Source organism: Siphateles boraxobius, unplaced genomic scaffold, assembly GCF_051911475.1.
Source record: "Siphateles boraxobius isolate OS27281-9 unplaced genomic scaffold, OSU_SipBor_1 32, whole genome shotgun sequence".
Lineage (NCBI taxonomy): Eukaryota > Metazoa > Chordata > Actinopteri > Cypriniformes > Leuciscidae > Siphateles > Siphateles boraxobius.
Window position 1 is genome coordinate 1,148,100 of NW_027508942.1, and position 7,864 is coordinate 1,155,963.

The window sequence follows — 7,864 nt, forward strand, 5'->3', positions numbered from 1 at the left end:
CTTGGCCTCTCATTTTACGTGATTGATGAAGTGGGTATCAATGGACAGCGTTAGGCACAAGCTGAGTTTCGGCGCCCTCCAAGTTCACGTGCGATGCAAGTTGTGCCGGCGCCTTATTACATTGTCTGCTATATTTGCTGCTTATTTATTAAATACAGGCAATTCAATTGGTTGATAAAACATTGATCAAAATTAAGATACTCTTTTTAAAAGATTTTCGTTTTATATAAATTGTCTTTCTACATAACAAAACTCAATGAATTGGTCAAAATCATGTCTCCAGTCCAGACATATTGCGCATCTCATGATGCATCATATCTTTATCATGCTGCATGCTCATTTTCATAATCAACATTGATTAAATTAAAAAATAACATTAGCCTATAATATGTAAACATAAATATGATACTAAATATGTTTACTTTAATGGCTACAACAAGTATACTGTACAGAGAAATTTCATGTCTTGTCGCCAGTCAGCCACAACATAATGACGTCCAGGGGCGGCGCCAGATAATTTTTAACGCAGGTGCTGAGGGGGTGCTATCATTGACAGGGGGAGCTGCGCGTATAAATACTATTATAAAATGAGCAAAACTTCAATATTTAATATTAAATCATTTTAATTATTACAACTAAAGTTTTAATTTTACAACTAAAGTTTTAATTTTACTTTAATTTAAAGATGTATGCCTATTATTTATGTTATTTCAACATAATATCTCGTTATTTCGACGTGTGTGTGCAACATAATCTGAGAGTAGCCTATTTCTTTTCGTTTGAAAAATTTATCAAGTTCACGAATAATTGTGCGTGTATTTATTAATCATTATGATACTAAAATCATAAAGTAGGTTATACTACAAAAAATCAGATGAGCCCAGAATATAAACGCAACACGTTTAATTAGCCTACACATTAAGCATTTTCCTCCCATAGAAAACCATTATAAGAACACTTGGTTTAATACAGATTAGAATGTCCCATCATATGTCGAAATAACGAGATAAGTTGCTTCCAGAAATTATTATGGGGGGTGCTTTGGTCTTTATTGGGGGTTCTGAAGCACCTGCTAGCCCCACCCCCTCCTTAGCGCCGCCCATGATGACGTCACATTTTCCAAACCAGCCCTCAGCCCCCCTCGCATGAAACAGCTTCCAGCGCGCCTGCTCAGACGTTTGTACACCATATATTGTACAATTAAAACACTTTATACACAAATGTCAAAAAAGTTACTCGAATCAAAGAACAGCACTAATAAATCCCCATTCTTACAGATCATTAACTAAAAAAAAAAGAGTTGGTTTAGGGTTTAGTTACCCTTTAAGAATATCAACTTGGACAATTTATCCTCTAGCATCAGTAGCTTTCCCAGTACTGACAGTTTTTCTACCCCGGATAAACTGCTCCCTCACTACAACAATAATCTTCATAACCTTGCTCCACTCAAAACCAGGACTGTTTAATTTACTCTCTCTGCACCTTGGTTTACTAACACTCTTAAAAATTGAACACCCACCAGCAACTTATGTCTACTTCTGGTCCGAACTCACCTGTCCCAGTTTCATTTGCTCCCACCCATTTACTCACAGCATTTACCTTACCCACAGTAAAGGAAATTTCCGAACTCATTCAAAAATCCAAATCTTCAACCTGCAGATTAGACCCCCTTCCTACAGTTCTTGTAAAGGCCACGGTCCCTTTTCTGTACCCTCTCATTACAGACATATTCACACTCTCTTACCACTGGAATTGTTTCTTCTCTTAAAACAGCTGCTGTAACTCCAATTCTTAAGAAACCTAGTTTAGATCCCAATAACCTTAATTTTCATCCCATTTCATATCTTCCATTCATCTCCAAAATTCTTGAAAAAATAGTTGCTGCTCAACTCCATACTCATATTTCCTACAATAATCTACAGGTGAAACTCGAAAAATTTGAATATCGTGCAAAAGTTATAGTTTGATGATTACGGCTTACAGCTTATGAAAAACCCAAATTCAAAATCTCAGAAAATTAGATTACATGAAATCAATAAAAAAAAGAATTTTAAATACAGAAATTTCAGCCCTCTGAAAAGTATGATTAATACATTTAGTATATATAACTATATACATATGCATGGTTTCACCTTTTAATTTGAATTACTGAAATACATGAACTTTTGCACAATATTAACATTTTTCGAGTTTCACCTGTATGAACAATTCCAGTCTGGTTTCCATCCTCAGTTCATTCAGTTAAAGTCCCTGTAAAGTAAAAAGTATGTGTTCTGAGTTTGTCACACCACAAAAAAAATTTGTTGTTAGCCACCCAGACAAATTTGAATGATAAAGCCGGCAAGTACATCAAATAAGCTATCAAAGGCAAGTACATCAAATAAGCTATCAAAATTTTGAAAAAAGAGCAGTAGAGCCCGTTCACGGAGAGCCTGTTCACTCCCTATTAAGTCCTGTACCGAATTTGGGTTGTAGTTCCACCAGAGTTCCACTGGGGGGGGGGGGGGGGGGGGGGGGGGGGGGGTGAAATGGCACTGAGTGCAAAATGAATGGGAGTCTATGGAGCTAGACGGCTAAATTTGTCTTTCACCCGATTGCCATGGGAAATCTCAGATTTGATTGTAGATTTTGCAAGTTCAACATGGGTTATAGGTCAAAAGTTGAATGAACGAAAACTTATGTGGAGGCACAGGGAGGCAGCCCCTGTGATAAAAACTGGTAGAAAGTGGTCAGCAAGGAAATATGTAGTAGAGGCAAAGGCTGACCTTCAAATTGGGGATATCGTGGGACAGGTACAGCATGGAAGAGGGGGTTTTGGGCTGAGTTTAGCTCCTCCTAAATGGCACAAGGCAGGCCCAGCTCAAAGGAGGAAGCTGGTAGTCAACGAGGTGCGAAAGCAGGAGGAGAGGATGAGATGTATAAAGGCCATTTCCCAGGCCAAGCAGGGAGAGTGGATGAGATGGGAGAGTGTGGAACGACGCAAAATGGGCTGGCAAGACCTTTGGTCAATGGAAGGGAGTAGGATCAGTTTCCTTATTAGGTCAACATATGATGTTCTCCCATCACCCGCAGAACCTAAACCTCTGGGTAAGAGAGGATCCCTATTGTCCTTTGTGTTCATCACCTGCCACATTAAGGCACATTTTGACAGGATGTAAGGTGGCTCTTAGCCAAGGTCGGTTTACTTGGCGCCATGACCAAGTATTGCGATGTTTGGCTTTAGCATTGGAAGGCAAGCGTAGTATGACCAATAAGTTGCCGCCTGTTCTAGCAAAACATTACACGCAGAAGACAATATTCCTCCGCCCAGGCGAGCAACCACCAAGAAAAGGGGCTAACACCAATTCTCGGACAGGACAACTGGAAGCTGCTAGGGACTGGAAGATGCTGGCTGATCTTGATCAACGGCTTATTTTTCCACCTGAGATTGCCAACACTAACCTACGACCAGATATTGTTTTGTGGTCTGGATCAGCACGCATTGTTCAACTGATAGAGTTAACAGTGCCATGGGAGGATGCGGTAGATGAGGCATATGAGAGGAAGAAACTGCGGTATGCTCATCTGGCCACTGAAGCAGAATAGCGAGGATGGAGAGTCCAGGTTTATCCAGTGGAAGTAGGTTGCCGAGGTTTTGTGGCACACTCTACAACCCGGTTCCTCAGAGACGTCGGATTCAGTGGCCAAGAGTTGCGTCGCACAGTAAAGAACTTATCTGAAGCAGCAGAAAGGAGCAGCAACTGGCTGTGGTTGAGACTGAAAGATTCTAGCTGGCTGTGTACAGGCTGCCATGCTACGGTTTCGTAGAATTCTTGAAAACTTGAAGAGTCTGTTGGTTTATTTGTATAGGTTGTATAGTATTTACAGTCATTACGTTCCTGTGTATATTGCGTGAATGACGGGGGGTTGGGCAGATATTCTGTTTTGCGGTAGGTGGTATGCCATACAGAACCGTAGCTACTGAAACTGCATATTAACGCACCAGTGGGGCTCGACAGCCTTAGTCAAACGGGTTGGCGCGTATGGTTGGGTTGCGGAGAGATTGTGGTTAGGTCTCAGCAGCAGGAGGAATGTAGAGGTCAGTAAGCTGGGCAGAGTTAAGTGGGGGACGGAGGGGGGTGACTCTGGGACGCCAGAGTCACTGTCGAGCCCTCCTGAAGTGTCGTTGGCTAGTCGACGAAATAGAGGACGGAAGGTGCCCACTTGAAGACCCTAGAGATGTCCCCTACTCAGCAAAATCCAGACGGTTGTCATGGGGGGACCGCATTGTGGTTGCAGCCGTTGTGTGTGCTGACGCGTGTTAACACTAGACAGAAGGAGATTTACATCACCATATGGAAAGAAGCATAAATGGATGGAGAAGCATAGGTTACTGTAAAGCTATGTCTTAGTTGGTGCTTATCTTGGCGAAAGCCGAGGACAAATCAGCATGAAGTTTTAACATCTACTCTCGTGTAATGGAAATCATGTCCTTTCGATTCCTTACAGGTTGAGTTGTTGTTGCCCATTACAAGCTAGCATTCTGCTAATGAACGCTGATTTGTCAGTGAAGGACTGATTACGACCAGAGATACCGCTTGATGGCATCGTGGCATCCGAAGCAGGACCAGAATGTGTGCGTGTATTTTCGGCGTGGTGTTTAATAACAACAAAACAAAAACTCTTCAAGCATGTGTATTTAACCGGGTCAGTTGTGTTGTCGATGCCTCGAGAGAAAAGAAAGTGCAGAGCGCGAAGGCAAACCAAAGTGACTGAAGGATTCCCGTAAAGCAGTATCTCTGGTGGAACGATGTGTATGACGCCATTGACAATTTAAATGACTTTTAAGCAAATGAGTGACTCTAAAAAAATCTAACACCCAGCAATGAGTAATTTCTTTGAATCTCCTTTCGAATACAACATTCAAATTACTAGACAAAAAATGATATCCTGAGAAAAGTGGATTTTGAGGGGTATAGCTCTATAGACCTCCATTCATTCTGCACTTGTCCTGTGTGCACCCTCATATGGAACAAGAGTGGAACTGCAAACAGTCCAGAAGCCAGAAGTTTACGGAGTGAAGGTTCTCCCCATATTAGACATTCTCTGGCTGTAGTAACTAATACTGACAGTAACTCACGATTGAGCGGCAAACTGATGTTAGTTAATGTGCTCTATTTATATTGTTAGGGGAGGGGCCAGCCTCAGTGGCTCAACTGCGTCATCAAGTAGGGGTGTGTCCAGGAGCTCAGGCACTCCAGGGCGTCACCAAGACCCCGTTTTAGCCCCGGCCAAAAAATCCAGAACACCGCAATAATGAAAAACTGTTTAACGGCTTAACTCCACAATACTTCACATTTCACAGTCTTTGTAATATGTTTTAGCAATAAAATTCTAACATTTATAATGCGTTTAGATTTTTTAGAATCGCCTTTACAAGGACTTTAAAATCATTCACCTCTCACTCAGTCCCTGTCATCACAGAAGTGCCCCAGGGCTCTGTCCTGGGCCCCTGCTGTTCATTATTTATCTTCTCCCCTCTTGGTTACATTTTCCATAAATATCAGATTCACTTCCATTGCTACGTAGATGACACCCAGCTCTTTCAACCAAACCTAATTCAAAACTTCCACCATCTTCCCTTACTGTCTTCACATAAAAATCCTGGTTCCCTTCAAACTTCCCTCAAATTAAATAGCAATAAATCAGAATTTCTTCTAGGTACTAGATCAGCAATAAATCAGAAATTCTTCTAGGTACTAGATCAACATTAAACAAACTCCATAATTTTTCTATTCCCATGACAGCTCCATCATCTCCCCCTCCCCTCAGGTTAATAGTCTGGGTGTCATTTACGATAGCACCCTATCTTTTACGTCTCATGTTAATGTTACCCGGTCTGCTTACTACCATCTTCGAAACGTCTACCGCCTGCGTCCTTTCCTCAATTCTCACTTCACTGCCATTCTTGTTCATAGTTTAACTACTTCTCGTTTAGATTACTGTAATTCCCTTTTGTTTGGCCTCCCTCATAAAACCCTCCATAAACTTCAACTCTGTCCAAAACTCAGCTGCTCATATATACCCCCTCTATTCATCACATCACACCTATCTTACAACAGCTCCATTGGCTCCCCATCATTTACCGTATCAAATATAAACCACTTCTCACATTTAAAGTAATTCATAATCTTGCCCCTTCATATCTTTTTGACCTCCTCCATACACCTACACCCACTCTCACTCTTAGATCCTCTTCAATCCATTTTACGGTTCCCCGTGTCCGCCTTGTTATTATGGGCAGCAGATCTTTCAGCTGCTCTGCTCCTCAGCTCTGGAACTCACTTCCACCGGATCTCCGTAATATTGATTGCCTCACATTTTGAATCCAAACTCAAAACCCATCTGTTTGGAATAGCTTACTCCCTCTAATCACAACTGCATTGTCTTTTTTAATTTTATTGAATTTCTTTGATTTTAATTAAATGTTATTTTCTTGATGATGTATGGTTACCTTCAGTGTCAAGAAAGGCACCTATAATAAAATGAATAATAATCATTATGATTGGCGCTAATTATCAGTAGTAAATTTTACAAAGTTATTGTATTAACAACATTAGCTGACAGATAATTTTCCACACTTTCTAGTTACTATCATACATCCCAGTTTAAACCATTATTTAACGGCTCTATTTCAAACCTTCCGAAATAATCTTAATACAGTTTAACCCTTAAGCTATGACAACCGTTTCTGATGTCACGTGTCACGTCCCATCAAATGATTGCCTCCTGTACCAAAAGATCTCGCGATGCTGCTGATGCTTCAGAGTAAGTCCAGAGAATTTCTAATTGAATAGAGTGCCGAAGTTATGACGTCACTTTGTAGGCCAAAACGCAGAAGTGAGTTAGCATTTTAGCACTTCCGGTTCCCTCGCGCTAAAGTCTAAGGGTTTTTGCTAAATCGCCTGAAATAAGGTCTGTGGTTAACAAAGCCTCTAAATATTTTCCTATTTTGATCAATGACATAAAACACCAGTTATAACCTGCTTGTGGTTTTTTTAAACTATTGTGTCTGCTTGTGTTTTTTAAAACTTTATATAGGCTTTAAAATGTATAAATTTTGGATTAACTGGTCAAGATTATCTTGATAGACCAAATGTGTAAGGGTCACAACTCTTTGCTGAACACAGATCATATTTTTTGCGATTTTCCAAAAGTCTATGGGGAAAATGCATAGCTTTTCGATCGAGGGAACCCATGCGCCGCTTCACTTATCCATTCTAAAAATCTGTTCAAAAATGTGATGACGTCACATAATAGCATAATGCTAGCGTGTTCCGGCCAACAACGACCTAACCTGTAAGAAATCGAAAGGACATAAGTATTCGTTCATTCGACTATAATCTAAATTGAATTTGCGGAATCAACAATAAAATCTACGTTGATTCAACGACAAGCAGGAGAAAGTGATTTAGCCGTCTAGCTCCATAGACTCCCATTCATTCTGCACTCGCCCGCGAACACCTCCAGTGGAATTCTAATCGAACTGCAACTCAGATCATATACAATGGGGCTAATAGGAAGTGCCAAGGCTCTCCGTTAGACGGGCTCTGGTAAGTCTGACCCATAGGTCTGACCCAGAGCCGTTGATTCTAAAGCCAAGTAACGTTAGTTAGAAGACAAATCATCCAGACGATAAGCCATAATTACTGTTGGTGTCATTAGACTGCATTCATCTTTTTATTCTTGCTCTGGATTCAGCTGTACCATTGTTTATACTTTCCTTTAAAGCATTTTTTTGTACATCAATTTAGTTTGACTGGGTATTTACTTTACTGTGCACAGGTCTCCCTTTTCTTGAGCAGCATTTACCATGTAAAAACCA